The following is an 18,575-nucleotide window of genomic DNA, read 5'->3' on the forward strand; positions in this document are numbered from 1 at the left end:
TCGCCCCCGCGCGCATGCCTGGCCGCTGAGGCGTGAGAGCCGCTGCCCCGGGCCCTCCCTCCCGCGCGCCTTGCACAACCGGCCCAGATAAGTGCTGCGTCTCTGGGCAATTATCGCCTTCCTGCCGCCACCGGGGCCGGCCGGGCGCAAAGCCAGAGGCCAGGGGACTCTCAGCCACCCAGGGAGAGCGGGAGCCGCCGCGGAGGCCCGGCACCAGCGCCCCGCAGTTGCACAACGCCCGGACGCGGGCGGCGGCGGCGGGCGGGGAAGCGGCGCGATGACGTCACGCGCAGCCCGGCGCGGGAGCCCCTCCCCCTCCCGCCCGCCCGCCCCTGGACCGAGCGTGACTGGGGAAAGCCGGGGCCGCGGGTTCGCTGCCAGGTAGTCGGCTGCGGGCGGTTCTCTTCCTCCTCCTTCGTCCTTCCTTCCTCGCCGCCGTTTCCTCCCTTTCCTCCCCGCGTCGTCTCGTGTCCCTTTCCTGCCTCCCTCCTTCCTTCCTTGCCCTCCCTCCCTCCCTCCCTTCCTCCGTCCCTTCCCCTCTCCCCCTGCTTTCTCCTCCCTCCTTTCTCCCCTTTATCATTTCTTCACTCTAAAAAAATTTTTTTTCCCCCTAAGGCCTGCTTTTAAATGGTGTCAAAAAACACAGAACACAAAAATGTACCCTCGGAAGCGCACAGGGGGTTAAGCACATTCGCACGGTTGTGCAGCCCCCAATCTCCAGAACTTTTTCGTCTTGCAGGATTGGAACGGGATCCTCCTCCTCATCCCCAGCCCCTGGGAACCACACTCTGCTCTCTTTTCCGTCATTTCTTCCTTTTGCCTTTTTATGCCTTTCTTTTTCCTCTATCTCCCCTTTTCCCTTCCCCTCCCTCCTTCCATCTTCCTCTCTTTCTTTCTCTTCTTGAAAACCCGACGGCCCTGTTGCAGGCTGCCAGCCCTCCACAGGCCGAGCCAGGGGTTGGGCCAAGAGGCCTGTCAGCGAGGCTGTTAGGGGGCTGGTGAGTCATCATTCCTCCCCCGTGTGTCAGGGCCAGTGGGCGGCCCCTGGAAACCTCACCTGGCTCTTCCCTGGTAGGCAAACATGTCCAGCAAGGAACTTTTGCCAGGAAGAGTTAATTAGAGAGAGGCCCTGATTCCAGCAGAGTCTAGGGTCAGGCTGGGAGCCCCTCTCTCCTCTGGGCCTTCCCCAACCCTGGGGCTCCCCTTCTAGACAGTGTAAGACGGCCTCGATGATGCTGATGGTGATGGTGATGATAACTTGGGCTGACACAAAACTTTACAGTATACAAAGCATTTCCATAGACATGATCTCATTCTTGTTCTCACAACAGTCTTGGGAGGTAAGCTTTATTATTCCCGTTTTACAGGTGAGGAAACTGAGCCTCAGAAAGGTGAAGGGATTTGCCTATGGCCATGGAGCTGGTAAGCTGTAGAATTGGCAAGGCAGGGACCCAGATTTGTATCACAAAAGCAGAAAAAAGGTGGCTAGGTTAGAGTTTAAAACATTGCTCTCTTCTGCGTTCCCATACCATCTTGCTTAGACCTCTTGAGTGCAGACCTCACCTGATGGAGGCACAATAGGGGGCAGCCACTGAAGGAGTGCTGGAGGTGTTTGATGGCATGCAAGGCAAATGTAAAAGAGCTGATTTTCCAGGTAGTTAGGAGACTTTTAAAAGTCTAATTGGGTTGCCACTAAGCAGTCCCTGAGTTATTGAGAGAATAGAGGACCTGTAAGTGTGGATGGAGTTGGCAGTTCTCCCACCTTTTCTGGTAGACTCTCTGGCTCACCAGAGTACATTGTTTCAATTCCTTTGTCATATGTTGGTATGGAAATAATTTTTAGTGTCATGGGAAATTGTGGTAGTTTATTAATGTTCACCAGTATCCATTTCTCTTCTACTTTTTAAGAAAGGATTTTATTTATTATTTGACGGAGTGAGTGCAACAGAGAGGGAGAGGGAGAAGTGGGCACCCCGTGGAGCAGGGAGCCTGATGTGGAGCTCTGGCCTGGAGTCCTGGGATCATGACCTGAGCCCAAGGCAGATGCTTAACCAACTGAGCCACCCAAGCGCCCCTCCATTTCTCCTCTACTTGTGGGTACATGGAGGCATATGCTCCCCTGGCCCTTTGAAGTAAAGCAGTACCCTCTAGGTTAGAACATTCAATGCTCTATATTCAATATTGAATAAATATTCAATAAATATTGAATATATTTATTCTTTATTCTCTCTTCTCCGGCTGCATTGAGGCTGCACTTTGGAATGTTGGAGCTTTTTGGCCTGAGTCTCAGAGAGGTTACCATGAATGTACTCCCCTATCAACTGTTACAGATATGTAGAGTAAGAAATAAATCCTGGTGGCATTAGGTCGCTCAGATTTAGGCTGCTTGTTACTGTGGCTTAATCTAGCTTATTCTGACCAACACATTTTCATAGAGGAATCAATATATATTGCATGCCTAGTCAATTTATAAAACATAACTTTCATCTTTTGAAACAAGATGTAAATATTTTAAAGACAAAAATATTAAAACTGCATAATCTCGGAGGTAATATAAACTTGATTTATATTTTCTTCCCTAAATGTCTCTTTTTCACTTTATAAAATGTTTTTAGGAGTTTCATTGAGATATAGTTTAGGGACTCCTGACTGGTTCACTGGGTAGAACATGCAGCTCTTAATCTCAGGGTTGTGACCTCAAACTCCATGCAGAGAATGGAGCCTACTTAAAACAACAACAACAACAAAAAACCAAACATATAATTTATTTTTTTAAATTTTATTATTTATGATAGTCACAGAGAGAGAGAGAGAGAGAGAGGCAGAGACATAGGCAGAGGGAGAAGCAGGCTCCATGCACCGGGAGCCTGATGTGGGATTCGATCCTGGGTCTCCAGGATCGTGCCCTGGGCCAAAGGCAGGCGCCAAACCGCTGCGCCACCCAAGGATCCCCCAAACATATAATTTAAATGCAATAAACCCTACTTATTTAAAGTGTGTAATTTGATAAGTTTTGGCATTATGTATATACCTGAGAAACAATTACTGCAATTATGGTAGTGAATATATCCCTTACCTATAAAACTTCCCTTGTGTCTCCTTTCCCTGTCCCTTCCCACCAACCTAACCCTATCACCTAGTCACCAGGCAACCATTGACCTACTTTTGTCACAGTAGCTTAATTTCCATTTCCTAAAATTTTATATAAATGGAATCATACAGTATGTACTCATTTCTGTCTGGCTTTTCATCACTCAGTATAATTCTTTTGAGATTATTCCAGCTGCATGTGCCAATAACTTATTCTTTATATTGCTGAGCAGTATTCAATTGTATGGAAATATCACAATATATCCATTCCTGTCTTTTTTTTTTTTTTTAAAGATTTTATTTATTTATTCATGACAGACACAGAGAGAGAGAGAGAGGCAGAGACACAGGCAGAGGGAGAAGCAGGCTCCATGCAGGGAGCCCCATGTGGGACTCGATCCTGGGTCTCCAGGATCACACCCTGAGCCAAAGGCAGACGCTAAACCACTGAGCCACCCAGGGATCCCCCAACCCATTCCTGTCTTGATGGACTTTAGTTGTTTCTGGTTTTTGAATTACAGGAAAATGACTATAAATATCTGTGCATGAGTCTTTGTGTGGACGTGTGCTTTCATTGTCTGGAGGAACCTAGGAAAGATGTGATTGAATCATTGAACTTTCTAAGAAACCACCAAACCGGGGCACCTCGGTGGTACAATTGGTTAAGCATCTGACTGTTGGTTTTAGTTCAGGTTGCATTCTCAGGTTGTGAGATTCAGCCTCGTGTCGGGCTCCGTATTCAGCATGGAGTCTGGTTAAGATGTTCTCTTCTTCTCCCTCTACTGTGTGCGTGTGTACATAGTCCTTCTTTCTCAAATAAATAAGTAAATCTTTAAGAAAAAAAAAGAAACCACCAAACTTTTTTCCAAAGTAATAGTAACATACATTCCCACCAATGATCTATGGTAGAGAGTTCTAGATCTTCCACATCTTTGCCAATAATTTATATGGTTAGTCCCTTTAGTCTTTTTTATTTTAATCATTTTAGTAAGTGTGCAGTATATGTCATTGTTTTTAAAAGTTGTGATAAAATGCACATGCATAGGGACATCTGGGTGACTTAGTGGTTGAACATCTGCCTTTGGCTCATGGTGGATCCGAAGGTCCTGGGATCGAGTCCCACATCGGGCTCCCCAAAGGGAATCTGCTTCTCTCGCTGCCTATGTCTCTCTCGGCCCCTCTCTCTGTGTCTCTCGTGGATAAATAAATAAAATATTTAAAAAATGCACAAGCAAAAATTTGCCATTTTAACAGTGTAGAGTGTGCAATTCAATGGCATTTAGTACATTCACAATATTGTGAGCCATCACCACAACAGTTACAGAATATTTTTATCACCCCAGAAGGAAGCCCCATACTTTTTTTTAAAGGCTAATTTTTAAAAGAATTTATTTATTCATGAGAGACACAGAGAGAGAGAGAGGCAGAGACACAGAGAGAGATAAGGCAGAGACACAGGCAGAGGGAGAAGCAGGCTCCATGCAGGGAGCCCGATGCGGGACTCGATCCTGGGACTCAATCCTGGGACTCGATCCCAGGACTCCAGGACCACGCCCTGGGCCAAAGGCAGGCACTAAACTGCTGAGCCATCCACAGATCCCTCATCCCCATACTTTTTAAGAAGTCACTCACCATTCTCCCTTCTCCAGCCTCTGGCAGTCAGTGATCCATATTCTCTCTCTATGGATTTGCCTATTCTGGATATTTCATAATGGAATGTGGAATAAATGGAATTATACAACACGTAGTTCTTTATAACTAGCTTTTTAAACTTAGCATAATGTTTTTGAGGTTCATGATGTTGTAGCATGTATCGGTATTTCATTCTTTTTTTGTGTCCAAATAATATTCCATTGTGGGATCCCTGGGTGGCGCAGCGGTTTAGCGCCTGCCTTTGGCCCAGGGCGCGATCCTGGAGACCTGGGATCGAATCCCACGTTGGGCTCCCGGTGCATGGAGCCTGCTTCTCCCTCTGCCTGTGTCTCTGCCTCTCTCTCTCTCTCTCTGTGTGACTATCATAAGTAAATACAAATTAAAAACAAAAACAAATAATATTCCATTGTATGACTATATCAATTTTGTTTATCCATTCATCAGGTGATGGACATTTGGGTGGTTTCTGCCTTTTGGGGTATTGTGAATAGTGCTACTATGAACATTTGTGTATATTTAAAAAATATATTGTAGGAGTATTTTGCATGAGATCTGTCTTAACCAAATTTTTAAATGTACAATAAATCACTTTTGACTGTAGGTATCTTGTAGAGGTTTTTGTTTGAACACCTGTATTCAGTTATTTTGGATATACACCTAGGAGTGGAATTACTGGATCATATTGGTAATTTTATGTTTAATTTTTTTGAGGGACCACCAAACTGTTTTCTGTGGTGGCTACATCATTTTACATCCCCACCAGCAGGGCAGGAAGGTTTCAATTTCTCCAGATCCTTGTCAACACTTATTATTTTCCATTGTTTGGATAGTAGCCATCCTAACAGGTGTGAGGTAGAATCTCATTGTGTTGCCTTTGTCTTTGAAAGATAATTCACTATGTGTAGAAGTCTAGCTTGATGGTTATTTCTTTTGTGGATAAAAGATTTTACTCTACTGTCTTCTACCTTTCATTGCATTCAACGATAAATTTGTTGTCATTTCTTATTTTCCACTGTGAATAATGTGTCTCAGGTTGCTTTCAAGATTTTCTCTTTATCATTTGGTTTGAGCAATTTGTTTATGATGTGTCTTGGTGTAGTTTTTATATTTCTTCTGTTTGCGATTTATTTGGTTTCTTGGATCTGTGTGCATTTATAGTTTTCAACATAATTGGAAAATTTTTTATCATGATTTAGAAAACAGATTTATTGAGGTATAGTTCACATACTATATAATTAACCCATGTCAAGTGTATAGTTAAATGTATATTGTTATATATATATATATGGATGATGGACATCCATCACCACAATCAACTGTAGAGCATTTCATTCTCCTAAAGAGAAACCCTCCTCTTTTTAGCTGTTGTTTTCCAATGTACCCTCCCCTACCGTCTACTCTTGTTCTCTATAGATTTGTCTATTTTAGATATTTTATATCAATAGAATCATACAATATGTGGTCCTTGGCCATTATTCCTTTAGTGTTTTTTTTTTTTCCCTGTTCCCTCCTCCCATTCTCCTTTAGGACTCTAATTTTTTAAAAAAGTTATTTTGAAAACTGTATTTCAGTATAGTTGGTTTCCTTTATAATTCTTTGTTTTATTTTATGCATTTAAATACATTATTCTAAAATACACATAGGCTTCACTGGACTGCTGCGGGGGGGGGTGGTCCTTGGCACAAACATGTTAAATAGAGTATCCCTATTTTGAGTAATGTTATGGTTGACTGTTTTTCAAACTGATTTTTTTTTAAAAAAAAGCTATGCCTCAGGATAGTAATAGAGGCTGCAATGGAGATATTCTTTGCTCACATAAGCATGGAAACACTCAGGGAAATATTTGACATCTTTTTCTGTTGGATTTATCAGAGCCTTTTATTTGCTAAAATGCTTGAGGGTATCTGAGAGGAAATATGCATGGGCAGCATTTTCCAAGTCAGTATAGCACGTAGTATATACTTTTTTCAGTTTGTTATTAAAAAAAAATTTAGGAGTGCCTGAGTGGCTCAGTTGGTAAAGCATCTGACTCTTGATTTTGACTCGGGTCACGATCTCAGGGTAATAGGACCTCAAGGTAATGCATTCAGTGTGATGGATTTCTTTTCTTGCTGACACTCACAGGCTATTTGCAACATTACTATGGGACTGATCTGTTAAGGGAAAGATTCTTTTGAATCTGTCATGCCTTTACTACTTGTGCACGGCATGACTCAGTTCTTCCACAGTCTTTTTCCATTTGAACTTCTGAAAGTTTGTTTCTTACAGGCCTGTGCTATCATTTTATCTTCAGTTAACACCTTGAGATTAGGTGATGGTTAATTGTATGTGTGAACTTAGCGAGGCCTAGGGTGCCAGATATTTGGTCAGACATTTCTCTGATGTTTCTATGAGGGTGTTTTTGGATAAGATTAACATTTAAATATATAAACTGAGTAAAGCAGGTTTCCCTCCCTCATGTGGGTAGGCCTCGTGCAATCAGTTGAAGGCCTGCATAGAATATAAAGGCCAATACTTTCCTGAGTAAGAGAGGTTTCCTTCTGCCTGATTGTTTTTGAACTGGGATGTTGGCTTTTTTTTGTGGGTCTCAAGCGTGTTGGGCTTTAGACCAGAACCATCAAACCTCCTGGTTCTCAGGGCTTTGGACTTGGATTGGAAATACATCATTAGATTTCCTGGGTTGCCAGCTTGCTAACTTATCCTGTGGATCTCTGGAGAATCCTGACAAATATAGGCACTGATATCATGTGGCAATAGTTAGGGGTAAAGTATAATTTTTTAGTATTTAAGTATGTCCTATGCAATATCTAGGATATATGTATACTAAAAAAGTATTTGTTGTTTATCTGAAATTCAAATTTAACTGTGAGTCCTGGGTTTTCTCTGGTAACCCTACCTCTAGATGATGCAGATATGATTTTATTTTTAATTTTGGGTACCTGAGGGCCTGGAGGAGGATAGATGGGGCAAGTGGGTTGGGTTAGGTAGGGCCTCCTTGCTTTCTATTGTCGATTCCAAACCTGTTTCTTCCCCTTCTTCCCTCAAAACTCAGCTCCTCTGAAGTATACATTAATGCACTCTTTATCCTCATTCATTAGTATCTTTAGCACTGAGATACTGTTTTCCTGTCTGTTCTTTTTGCTGACATCATTCCTGGTGACTTCAGCATCCACATGGATGAGCCATCCAACATGTTGGCCTCTTAGGCCCGTGTCTTTGTTTCATCTTCTCCTCTGTGATCTCCTCCTTTGTGATGATGCTGAAAAATTTTTAATGCTTGATTAGTTCTAGGGAAACATTCAGCAGGACGTGGGTATGAGGGATGAGAAAATAAAGAAATCAAAGATATCCAAGGTTTTAGGTCTGATAATATGTGTGAATGGGTAATATGTATAGGACTAGGGAAGGAGGAGGGAATAAGAGGTTTAAAGGTAGGAAGAACCAAACGTTTGATTTGGTACAAGTTAAGTCTGAGACACCTAGTAGTCATCCAAGTGTAGATACTCAATATGAGTTTGGATATTTATGAGTCAAAGTCCAAGAGGTAGGCAGAGTGGAAGATACTAGTTTGGGAGACACTGCTGTATAGAGTGTATCCAAAGCTTTGGACCAGAGGAGATCAGCAGAAGATTTAGAGAAGGGGATCTGTGGTCAAGACTTGGAGCACTCTGACATTTGGTCCCAGCCAACATCAACTCATGAATTACTGCAGTGGCTTCTTAATCAGTCTCCCTATCTTTATCCTGTTCCCCTACTCTGTATTGTCCACTCAGAAGCCAGAGTTATTATTTAAAAGTATAAATCAGATCATGCCAACTCTTCTGCTTAAGACCCTTAAATGGTTTTTCAAAGCACCAAGAATAGGGTCTAAACTCCTTATCCTGGTCTACAAAGCTCTGTGTGACCCAGCTTCTGTTTATCTCTCCAGCATCTTTTTTTGAACCAGTCTCTTCCTCATCAGTTACAATGGCCTTCTTTCCATCCCTTGAACACAAATTATATTTCCTGCCTTAAGGTTTGTATATTAGCTGTTCCCTCTGCCTTGAACTCTCTCCAGATCATTTCACAGCTTTCCCTGACACATAGTCAATCAAAAGGAGTCACACAGATAATCTGAATCACATCATCTTGCTTTAATTATCTGTGTAGCACTTACCTCTAACTAATATTTTCTTATTTGTTAAACATCCTGCTAGAACAAAAGCCCTGTAAGAACAGGGATCGGGGCAGCCCCAGTGGCTTAGTGGTTTAGCGCTGCCTTCAGCCCATGGCGTGATCCTGGAGACTCGGGATCGAGTCCCGCGTTGGGCTCCCTGCTTGGAATAGAGCCTGCTTCTCCCTCTGCCTCTCTCTCTCTCTCTCTCTCTCTCTCTCTCTCTGTCTCTAATAAATAAATAAAATCTTAAAAAAAAAAAAAAGAACAGGGATCTTGTTTGTCTTATCTACAGCTGTACTGCTAGTACGAGGCCAGTATCTGGTACATAGTAACATTCAATAAATAATTATAAAGGAACAAATGGATGAATGAATAAACATGCTCCCATACAACAGTCACGTGCTCTGTAACCAGTATTAAGACTTGCAAATCTTTAATTGAGGTCTACTGGGAGGTTTGTAGTCTAATGAGGCTTTTTCACATGTGAAGTTCTTCCAGACTGGTGTTACCTCCCCATCTCATTCCTGTCCCTCTGACAGACTTGACCAATCGATCAGCACACTTTCTTCTGATGGTTCTGGTCAAGGTTCCACAATATTTTGCAACTTCAGGCACCATCATTAGTCCATCAGAGCTGGCAGAGAGGATAAAATCCATTTGTTATTCCAACTAGGTTGTGGTCTAAACCGCTTTATAGTAGAGTTGTATCTGTAGCTTGGCTTTGGGAGGTTGGACACAGTTGGCTAAGATAAGGTGATGGTATGAATTTAGATCTATTTGTTCTGTTCCCTGGTCTCAAGTACTGATATCAATTCTTTGGCAGGACCCCTGAGCTGGTGCTTGTGCTGTGTCATGAAGAAACTTTCAGTGCTGGGTGGTGTTGGTTAATTGGAGTATCCTGTAGAAAGTCATGGTGTGAGTCTGTCCTAGGGAAGCCTATAAGTAATATTTAAGCATTTCTTTTGGGGGCTTAAAGTGGGTAGAGCCATGCATAGCCCCTTAATGTCATGATTCGTGACCTGAAGAGGGAGCCTTTGGAGAATGCATTTTTAGAACCAAGCAAGGAATTAGATACTGAAAAGGGAACCTGATACCCTTGTGTACACAGTCTGGGGAGATGCAGTCCTCTGCTGGAGCAGGTTTAGGGTTGAAGTTGGTGAGTATGGATTTGGATATGTTGAGATTGAGGTATCTGTTGTGTATATGCTGGTCTTAAATCCCAGGGGAAGGTTTGGACTGGGGTTAGAGATTTGGAGGTCATCAACATCTATCTGGCATTGGAAGCTGTGATGGGGGATGAGATCAATTGGTCGGTGTGGCCATAATGGAGTCATGATCCTTGATGACAACTTGGAGCTCCGATCTTCATGAAACTCTGACATATATCCGTATGACCAAACTAAAGTCCCTGATTAATGTTTCTTTTTTTTTTTTTTTAAAGATTTTATTTATTTATTCATGAGTGACAGAGCGAGAGAGGGGCAGAGACACAGGCAGAGGGAGAAGCAGGCTCCATGCAGGGAGCTAAACCGCTGCGCCACCGGGGCTACCCCCTAATTAATGTTTCTAATGAGAACCAACGATCATTGGTGTGGCCTCAAATGGGTGAATTAACAAGTAAATGAATGAACAAACCACTACTGTATAGCAACATGTTCATGGTCTTCAATCTCAGCCAGGCTCTTAGTACCACTTATCAGTCCTTTTACTTATCCTTCCATTTCTCCGAACAACTATTCATATCCCATTTTTAGTTTCCCATATTCCTTTCTGTATGTCCTACTTTATGGAACAATTGAGACATCAAGTGTGACCTTCCTGGTCTTCCCCCACTTTTCTGCCCTCAAATTCAATATCACTCCCTTTATCTCATTCTCAGAATGTCCTTACTCTTTTAAGACCAGTCTATCCATGTACACTCTGGACCTCACTCTTCCCTTCCAGCTCTAAGACCTTGTTCCAACAATTGTCTCCTTCTTGCCTTTCAGCTGATTTATTAATATTATCCAAATTTCTTGAAGAGTAGTTAGTACTCACTATTCCTACTTCCTCACTGTCTTTACTCCTGAGCTCACTGCACTCTGTCTCCTGCCCCACCTAGGTTTCCCTAAGGACACCAGGAACCCCTATTAGCCAAGCCCATTAGAAGCTTTTCAGTCCAAATCTAATTTAACTCCCCCCTGCCGTGCCACCCTGTATTTGACATCTGAGGAGTCTTTCCTTTTGGTACTACTACTCTGGTACACACAACACTGAATTTTCCTGATTCTTCTCTTACTTGTCTCCTTTGTTGCCTCCTTCTTTCTTGACCTTTTAAAAAAATATTACTGTTCTTCAGGATCCATCTTTGTCTTATAGCCATTGTCATTCTATAGACTTTCTTTGGACAGTCTTATCCACTCCTGTGGTTTTAGCTGCTGCTTATATGCTGAGGAGACATGGAGGTACCATGGCAAGAATATCCAATGGCTACAAATTGATTTAGGAGAGCAATTCTGGGGCCACCTGGGTGGCTCAGTCAGTTAAGCATCTGCCTTTGGCTCAGATCATGATCCCAGGGTCCTGGGATCGAGCTCCACATTGGGCTTCTTGCTCAGGGGAGAGCCAGCTTCTCCCGCTGCCTGCCGCTCCCTCTGCCTGTGCTCTCTTTTTTCTTTCTCTGCCAAATAAATAAGTAAATAAATAAACAAAATTTTAAAAATCTTAAAAAAAAAAGGAGAGCAATTCTGAACTCCATGATTAAGAAGTGAAGGATCTGGATTCAGGGCAACTCTAGTTATTATTCCATTCCCATTGTATTGTGCATTAGATCTGATTGCAGCTTTCTGTAAATTACGTGTTTTTGCATGTCTGTTGAAGATGTCCACCTAGTGATGACCTGTAATTCCTTACAATCTTGAGATGCCTTTCTCTCTATTCCCTAGTTGATATTTAGGATTTTAATAATCTAAGAGTTCTTATCTGGTGTATTCATGATGGACATGGGGAGGGTACCAAGTTACTGAGCTGATTGTTGCATACTCCTAAGAACTCGCATGTGAAGGTAGAAGGTTGCTGGGGGGGGGGGGCGGGGGGAATCCCTGGGTGGTTCAGTGGTTTAGTGCCTGCCTTTGGCCCAGAGCATGATCCTGGAGTCCTGGGATCGAGTCCCACATCAGGCTCCCTGCATGGAGCCTGTTTCTCCCTCTTCTCCCTCTGCCTGTGTCTCTGCCTCTCTCTCTCTCTCTCTCTCTCTCTCTCTCTCTCTCTCTCTCATAAATAAATAAAATCTTAAAAAAAAAAAGAAGGTTGCTTGGGCTACTGTCTAATAGAGGTGAAGGATGCACCACTTAAGATCTTCTCAGCCTCACCACTTCTTATTCACAGTGCTGCTGTGGTTACCACGTTTATGTGGATGCTGCCTTCCTGTGAGCTCACTGCGATAGTGTTTTACCCAAGCCCATATTGCATGACTCTCTCCTCCACCCTGGGACTTCCCTGGTGACTCTCCTGTAAAGCCCATGTGATGCCCGTAGATGTGCAACCCAGAAACACGGGGGGAAATTAGCACTCTGTGGGAGAAACTTCAATCTCTGGGAAAGGGAGCTGGTGGATAAATTCTTCCCCCTTTCCACCTGCAGGCAGTCCTGAGACTAGGGTAGACGAACACATCCTGGCTTGCCTGAGACTTTCCTGGATTTAGCACTGAAAGTCTCATGTCTTGGGAAGTCCTATGCAGCTCAGTCCTACAAAAATCAGGATAATTGGTTACTCTACCTGAAACGAAGATTGTCTGGGGGCATTTCCCTGAGGTTGAAAATGAGGCTTTTTTAGTAGCAGCTATCTTGTATTGGTCTCTTCTTTCTGCTTCACTCGCCTTAACCTGCACTGCTGCTCTCTAATAAAAGAGTAGCTCATAAGCACCCTGACTCATGCTCTGCTTTCTGGGGAACCCAGGCAAACTGAAAGAGGTAGCTTGACTTACTCTGATGACAGCCATAGGAGTCATGGCTGTGGGAAAAGGGTTGTGAATTACTGCAAAGAGGAAGGAGTTTCTCTGAAATTCATCTAAGTTTCACTGGCACCTGTGCATGGCCTCATCTTCCAGCCATGTGAGCTGTGTCCTTTTTGGCCCTTATCTACCACCACACTCCAGTTGCACTTTATCTCCCAGCCACATTGTGCCGTATGTTGTTCCCTATACGTGCCATGCTGCTTCAGACTCTGGGCTCTGCTCGTGCCTGGAATGCCCTCCCTACCTTCTTGTGAGTGACACCCCCCTTCCAAAGCCTGCTGGCCAAGGCTGGGGAGAGCTCCCTCCTCTCTATGTGGTACATATCTCTTTTTTAAAAAAATTTTATTTATTCATGAGAGGCAGAGAGAGAGAGAGAGAGAGAGAGAGAGAGAGAGAGAGAGGCAGAGACACAGGCAGAGGAAGAAGCAGGTTCCATGCAGGGAGCCCGACGTGGGACTCGATCCCGGGACTCCAGGATCACGCCCTGAGCCAAAGGCAGATGCTCAACCGCTGAGCCACCCAGGGATCCCCAACCTGGTACATATCTTTACTGCTCTTTCACATATTGTTTTCTGTTTTCTCTGTTCATTCACTAGAACATGAATTCCTTAAATGCAGGGATTTTATCCTATTCAATTCCATATCCCAGCACTTGTCATATTCCTTGCTCAATATGGATTTGTTAAATGAGTGAATAAATTTTCCCAGCAACTCTGTGCAGTCACTTGTGGTGGTCAGTTGTAACAAAATAAAATTGAGGCTTGGAGAAGGCAGGAGTAATGAGGTAGGTTAGAGAGGTCAAAGTCTCTCTTCACGGTACTAGTCTCTCTAGACAAAATATTCCTGGCTTTTCCAAGCACTGTAAGCAGAGGGGCAGCCAGGAACTCAGAAACACACATAGAGTGAGATTCCCGTGGTCTAGAAGGACACGGAGGTCCTTCTAGGTCTAGTACAATCCTTACCAAGCTTACCTCTTACTTGGAAGGCAAGCTCCCAGTTCCACTGTCACCCTGACAGCCTCTCTGTGACACTGCTACAGCTCTCTACCTGTCCTGGTTTTCAGCTCTCCCTTTGTTTTAATCTTGGAAATGCCCTTACTTTCCTTGACATTTCCTGTATCTTTAAAATGACTAAAACAAATATTACTCAGCATTTCTGGGTGTTTTGTTGTAGGGAGCTTCCAGGATATTTACTCTGCTACTTTGCCAGGAGCCCCTCGTTTCATCACCTTCACCACTCCTGCTCCATCTTGATATGCTTCTCCACAATGAAGGACAGTTGTGTAGAGAAACCTAAAATGTTACCTCTTGACCCTAAAGTTCTGCTAAAGCCATTATGGAAAGGATTGACCTTGGGGCTGAAAGATTTTATAGTTGGAGCTTTCCACATTTGGAAGGCTGCTATGCAACATCCCATGAGGGTGTGGACAGGTCTGGGGAGGAGAGCTTCACACCCAACTGGGGTCCTCTTCCCAAGGCCAGCCCCAGTCCCTTGACTCTCTACTGCCCACACAATTAATCCCAATCTTCTCGGCCTGACCGTAAGGTCTTTTGCCTGTTGACATCTCCAGTCTCACCTCCCCTTTCAACCAGTTATACGATCCTCCTGATATTACTTGGACACAACCTATCCTTCCTGCCTCCAGATGTTGTCTCATGCTGTCTCCCTCCCATAGTACCCTTTCCCCGGGTTTTGCCTCTCAGATTTCCCCTGCCCTCCAAGGATCAGGTCCAAGATCACCTCCCAGGAAGGTTGGGGACTCTGATTATCTCCCAGTTCTCCCCAGCCCAATTCTGGCCCTTCTTATGGCTTGTTGGCCATACCTTACAGTGGTGAGTCCATATCTATACAGTTCTGGGGGAAGCCACCTTTGGCCTGCCAGTGCTCAGCACAACACCTTGCTCATGGAAGGTGCTCAGTGCATTTGTGTGGAATGATGAGAACAGGTTGTGGGGGCCTGGCTGCCACAGAGAGGTGTGAGGAGCCTACCAAAAGCAGCATACTCCTGGTCACTGGGAGATGACCATCTCATGGACCCTGAACTTGATGGAAGATGACTGTTGAGGCTGCTTTCCATTTTCTCATTTAGCACTGAGGTTGAATGTTCAAAGGCAAAGGTCTGAGTGGAGGAGAGTTTAAGGCTCTTACTTTCCATGTCCTGAGAGGAGACAAATGCTACATCCTGAAGGTCCCTCAGCTACCATCACTCTATGACCCAGACCATGTAGCATCCCTTAGTATCACCTCACTCAGCACCTCTGAGCAAATGGTTGGGAAGTCAGCTGATGGTGGAGGAATTTTAAGAGTAATTTTGAGTATGTGGAATTTTTGCCTTATATGCTTAGGTTAGCCTCTAGCTCCCATGCCAAGTTTGTCTCTACCTTAGCACCAGCACCTAGTATAGGACTTAGTGAGAAGTGCTGTTGTATAAATGAATGACTCCTCTGACATTGGAATAAGGAGGACCCTTGATGATTGTTAGACCAATCACATTTTATGGAGAAATTATCATAATAAACATTTATCAAAAGCTGTCTCTATACTAGAACCCATGCTGAATATTTTACATACATTATCTAATTTTATACTTTCAACAAGAATGTGAGCTGGAAGTTATCGTCCCTATTTTTAAATTAATTAATTAATTAATTTAAGAGAGAGAGAGAGAGATTGAAAGAAAGAGCATACATATATGAGCAAGGGGGAAGGGCAGAGGGAGAGAGAGAGAGAGAGAAACAGACTCCTGGCTGAGCAGGGAGCCAGACACAAAGGGCTTCATCTCAGGACCTGGAGATCATGACCTGAGCTGAGGCAGATATTCAACTGACTGAGCCACCTAGGCGCCCCCCTATTTCTTTTTTTTTTTTTAATTAAAAAATATCTACTAAGAGCTAGCATTGTTTCTTTCATCAGGTAGTTGTCTTGGATAATCTACTCAAGGGTGATCACATAGTCTGACTTAATGAAGCCTGTATCCTTGTGTACTGATGGAAACTGGCAGCACATACTGAGGCCCATATTTCTGGATCAGTTGGTGCCAGTTTGAGCAGACACAGCAAGAGTGAGAACTCTGGCTGTAGTTTTGCAGATGACTCCAGTAGAGCTGCTGGTGACCCATCTTGCTTTCAGGGGTGCAACAAGATGAAAAGTTGTCCAGCTGATGACTTGCAGAATCCGCTGTGTTCACAGCCCACTCACCCTATGGTATACTGCTTGTCATTGCATCTGAAGGAAATAGAGATGCATGGAAAGGCAGAAACTTGACCTGGTCACCTAGCCTCTCAGGCAGGACAGCCTCTTTATCCAGAGGTGCCTTCATTCCTAGGCCTTCCAAGACACCTGGCTGCAAGGACACCATGAGGAGAAAAAAAACATTTCAAGTGCATTTTAAGAACCACCTTCATTCTCTTGCCCTGTACGGAAGGAGCATGTACTCAAAGACCCAGCCAGGAAGAAAGATTTGATCTGGGCAGGATCCATTTCCCATGGCGACGCCTTCTTGAGTAGAAGCTCTGGTATGAAGTAAGACTTGTTTAAAGCAGTTAAAAGCAGCCATCCCCATTGTGTCAAGTGGTGACAGTATAATCCTCCTTAATAATTTTGTTCCCTCTCCAAACTCCCCTCCATTATGCACCCTTAAAATGTGACTTCAGATGCCTCTTTAGGTTTCTAGTCCTATAAGTGCAGGGGGATTTGGCGAGAGGGGAAGAGGTAAAAAGACTGTCTCTCTTGCACTCAGATCACTCAATGATGCATCGCTTGAAACACATCCCCCCATTGTTTTAGCTAGAGCTGTTTGTCTTAAAGTTTTTTTTAAATGCAAATTTAAATTATGTACAAAGAGTAGAGATATTAGTGTGTTAAACCTCCACATCTCCACCACCTAAGTTTAATAATATCAACATATATGGCTGATCTTGCTTCATTTATACCAAATCTACTCCTATCCCCTTACCACTGGATTATTATTATTATTATTATTTTAAGATTCTATTTATTCATGAGAGAGACACAGAGAGAGGCAGAGATATAGGCAGAGAGAGAAGCAAGCTCCATGCAGGGAACCTGATGCGGGACTTGATCCTGCGACTCCAGGATCACACCCTGGGCTGAAGGTAGACGCTCAACTGCTGAGCCACCTAGGTGTCCCACCACTGGATTATTTTATTTTATTTTATTTTATTTTTTTCCCACTGGATTATTTTAAAGGAAATCCCAGATGCATCTGGAATATATGCATCTTTTATCTCTAAAAATAAAGATGCTTTTTTTCCCTTAATGTCAGGAACATGACAGGGATGTCCATTCTCACCACTGTTATTCAACATATTGGAAGTCCTAGCCTCAACAATCAGACAACAAAAAGAAATAAAAGGCATCCAAGTCAGCAAAGAAGTCACTTTCACTCTGCAGATGACATGATACTCTGTAGAAAACCCAAAAGACTCTACCAAAAAATTGCTAAAACTAATACAGGAATTCAGCAAAGTTGTAGGATATAAAATCAATGCACAGAAGTTTGTTGCATTTCTATACACCAACAATGAAGCAGCAGAAAGAGAAATCAAGAAATTGATCCCAGTTACAATTGCACCAAAAACCATAAGATACCTAAGAATAAACCTAATCGAAGAAGTAAAATATCTGTACTCTGAGAACTATAGAACACTTACGAAAGAAACTGAGGAAGACACAAAGAAATGGAAGAACATTCTATGGTTATGGATAGGAAGAACAAATATTGTTAAAATGTTTACAATACCTAAAGCAATCTACATATTTAGTGCAATTCCTATAAAAGTAATACCAGCATTTTTCACAGAGCTGGAACAAACAATTATAAAATTTGCATGGAACCAAAAGAGACCCTGAATAACCAAAGTAATGTTGAAAAAGAAAACCGAAGCTGGAGTCATCACAGTTCTGGACTTCAAGCTATATTACAAAACTGTAATAATCAAGACAGTATGGTACTGGCACAAAAACACATTGATCAGTGGAGCAGAATAGAGAACCCAGAAATGGACCCTCAGCTCTATGGTTGGCTAATCTTCAATAAAGCAGGAAAGAATATCCAATGGGAAAAAGTCTTTTCAACAAATGGTGTTGGGAAAATTGGATAGCCACATGCACAAAAATGAAACAACCATTTTCTAATACTATACACAAAAATGAATTAAAAATGGATTAGATTAAAGACCTAAGTTCAAAATGACTGAAAGACCTAAATGATGGAATCTATCAAAATCCTAGAGGAGAACACAGGCAGCAATCTCTTTGACCTTGGCCACAGCAACTTCATGCTAGACATGTCTCCAAAGGCAAGGGAAACAAAAGCAAAAATGAACTATTGGGACTTCATCAAGATAAAAAGCTTTTGCACAGCAAAGGAAACAATTAACAGAACTAAAAGGCAACCTACAGAATGAGAGAAGATATTTGTAAATGACATAGCAGATAAAGGGCTAGTATCCAAAATCTATCAAGAATTCATCAAGCTTGGGCAGCCCAGGTGGCTCAGTGGTTTAGCGCTGCCTTCAGCCCAGGACCTGATCCTAGAGACTTGGGATCGAGTCCCACGTCAGGCTCCCTGCATGGAGCCTGCTTCTCCCTCTGCCTGTGTCTCTGCCTCTCTCTCTCTCTCTGAATAAATAAATAAATAAATAAATAAATAAATAAATA

The 18,575-nt window shown here is 43.0% G+C and overlaps 1 long non-coding RNA gene across 4 annotated transcripts in view; it reads left to right on the forward strand.

Annotated features, from left to right (window-relative positions):
- The first annotated feature begins 305 nt into the window (after positions 1-305).
- Positions 306-18,575, forward strand: part of LOC112930864 (uncharacterized) — a 69,180-nt gene continuing 50,910 nt past the window's right edge. For 2 of the 4 annotated variants that reach the window (XR_011995487.1, XR_011995485.1), the window contains exon 1: positions 313-381. This is a non-coding gene — a long non-coding RNA (uncharacterized lncRNA). Of the gene's footprint in view, positions 382-18,575 lie in introns of all 4 variants that reach the window. The other 2 variants (XR_011995488.1, XR_011995486.1) reach the window with 2 other exon arrangements.

The sequence above is a fragment of the Vulpes vulpes genome, chromosome 12 (assembly GCF_048418805.1).
Source record: "Vulpes vulpes isolate BD-2025 chromosome 12, VulVul3, whole genome shotgun sequence".
In the NCBI taxonomy this organism is placed as follows: Eukaryota; Metazoa; Chordata; class Mammalia; order Carnivora; family Canidae; genus Vulpes; species Vulpes vulpes.